We start from the raw sequence: 2,698 nt of genomic DNA, 5'->3' as shown, positions 1-2,698 counted from the left end.
TGCTTAGCGGGGCGCGCTCTATTGAGAAAGTTGTGTATGCGCTGACTACGCGGAACTATGTACACAACACTAGGCCAGATCAGTCAGTCATCCAGACTGTTGCCCCTGCAACTACTGAAAAGGTTGCTGCCCCTCTTCAGGAACTACACGTTTGTCTGGCCTCTCAACAGATACCCCTCCGTTGTATTTGCACCTACGGTACGGCTATCTGTATCGCTGAGGCACGCAAGCCTCCTCACCAACGGCGAGGTCCGTGGTTCATGGCGGCGGTTTGAAAACTATCCGACAGTATTTCGCTAATAACTTTTTGTGTATGTTTTTTATTCCACATTTATTGCATATAACGCCTGTTGGAATAGGTACACTACCTTGCAATGACCTTTCATTGATCTTAGAATGATTGAGTGACAAAAATCACGAACAGCACATATCCACCTCAATGCTCACACTATCTTAAGCAAAACAATACCACGGATATACTCTCGCTCCACTGCATCGGATACCATTTCCTGCAGACTATGTGTGTATGTGTGTGTGCGTGCGTGCGTGCGTGTGTGTGTGTGAGTGTTTGTGTGAAAGCATTTTGTTGCTATAGAAATACGTCCTGTGATGCCTCTCGAGCAGTCAATTTTAACGTAGCAACACCAGGCACAGTGAGAAATTGCTGCACTAGCACAGCTGTTGTCGAAGATGGGAATGCCGAAACAGAATCTGTCAACTGCCTCTTGATATATTTCTCCCGGAAACATAAGGATGTGTATGTATGTATATAGGCAATTTTTTCTTGCTCGATCCGAGTGTGAGATTGGGATAGAGGGGTAATCGATAATACTGGTGTTATGTGTGGTGTCACCGCCAGACACCACACTTGCTAGGTGGCAGCCTTTAAATCGGCCGCGGTCCGTTAGTATACGTCGGACCCGCGTGTCGCCACTATCAGTGATTGCAGACCGAGCGCCGCCGCACGGCAGGTCTAGAGAGACTTCCTAGCACTCGCCCCAGTTGTACAGCCGAGTTTGCTAGCGATGGTTCACTGACAAATTACGCTCTCATTTGCCGAGACGATAGTTAGCATAGCCTTCAGCTACGTCATTTGCTACGACCTAGCAAGGCGCCATTATCATTTGCTATTTATCTTGTGATGCATGTACCGTCAGACCGATGTTCACCAATTATGGATTAAAGTTAAGTATTCCAGAAGCTACGTACCTTTTTTTGCTAGTATAATTACTTTACCTGTTCCAGATCTCACGCCAGCCTGCGTGAGCTTAAACGCGTGCCTTTCGGCTTCCTCCTAGTGGCTTGGCTGTCTTGCCAAGTCACAACATTATGTATCCTCCACCATGCACAAGAGCCACTTTCTGTGTGTTTGTTTTAGATGTGGAATATTCGTCGGTGATGGAGTTGTTGGCGTGAACGTACGTAAATGTTTGGCATGTTAATAGGACTAGAAATGCCCTACAATGTTAATGGATGTTGGTGTGTGTTGTTTATAGTATGTAGTACGTGTTGTCGCTGGGCTCGCACTGCCTGCTGCTAAGGGAGTGATTGTGTGAGATTGGGATAGAGGGGTAATCGATAATACTGGTGTTATGTATCCTCCACCATGCACAAGAGCTACTTTCATTGTGTTTGTTTTAGATGTGGAACATTCTTCGGTGATGGGGTTGCTGGCGTGAACGTACGTAAATGTTTGGCATGTTAATAGGACTAGAAATGCCCTAAATGTTAATGGATGTTGGTGTGTGTTGCGTGTTGTCGCTGGGCTCGCACTGCCTGCTGCTAAGGGAGTGATTGTGTGAGATTGGGATAGAGGGGTAATCGATAATACTGGTGTTATGTATCCTCCACCATGCACAAGAGCTACTTTCATTGTGTTTGTTTTAGATGTGGAACATTCTTCGGTGATGGGGTTGTTGGCGTGAACGTACGTAAATGTTTGGCATGTTAATAGGACTAGAAATGCCCTAAATGTTAATGGATGTTGGTGTGTGTTGTTTACAGTGTGTATGTAGTACGTGTTGTCGCTGGGCTCGCACTGCCTGCTGCTAAGAAAGTGATTGTTTTTGTTGATATGACTTGCAATAACGACTGCGCGAAACGCTGCTTTTTCGTTCGCGATGCTACGGCAGACACCCTCTCGAGCACCCCGAAGACTTCTTGAGCCCTCGGCTGTGATGGGTTTCAGGCTGTCAAAAGCACTATGCGCGGACGAGAGAAAGGCTGAGGCAACTTCGATTGCACAAGGATGGACTTTTCGTGTCTGTCGTTTCCTAGTGTAGCGGTTATCACTTCTGCTTCACACGCAGAGGGTCCTCGGTTCGATTCCGGGCGGAAACACTTTTTCATAAATTTAAACATCACATACCATATAACAAAATACAACACTATATAACGAAAAAGGTGACATATTTCCCATAAAACATTATGCTGTCAATGAAGACACTGATGGCATTTTTCTCTGCCTCGCGATGGCTGGGTGTTGTGTGATGTCCTTAGGTTAGTTAGGTTTAAGTAGTTCTAAGTTCTAGGGGACTGATGACCTAAGAAGTTAAGTCCCATAGTGCTCAGAGCCATTTGAACCATTTGAACTGATGGCATTACATTGTAGTATTTCTAACGTAGTAATCACAAAAATATGCAGTCCATGGCATATCATTGTACATCGTTTTCACGAACTTTAGCGACGTGGAAACGT

The 2,698-nt window shown here is 45.5% G+C and overlaps 1 non-coding gene across 1 annotated transcript; it reads left to right on the top strand.

The window, feature by feature from the left end:
* The first annotated feature begins 2,268 nt into the window (after positions 1–2,268).
* Trnav-cac lies at positions 2,269–2,340 on the top strand. Its single transcript has one exon. It is a non-coding gene; the product is annotated as a tRNA-Val (tRNA).
* The last annotated feature ends 358 nt before the right edge of the window (positions 2,341–2,698 follow it).

This window comes from Schistocerca americana, chromosome 8, assembly GCF_021461395.2.
Source record: "Schistocerca americana isolate TAMUIC-IGC-003095 chromosome 8, iqSchAmer2.1, whole genome shotgun sequence".
NCBI lineage: Eukaryota > Metazoa > Arthropoda > Insecta > Orthoptera > Acrididae > Schistocerca > Schistocerca americana.
Note: the sequence above shows the minus strand (reverse complement) of the source record. Positions and strands in the feature narration are given on the sequence as shown.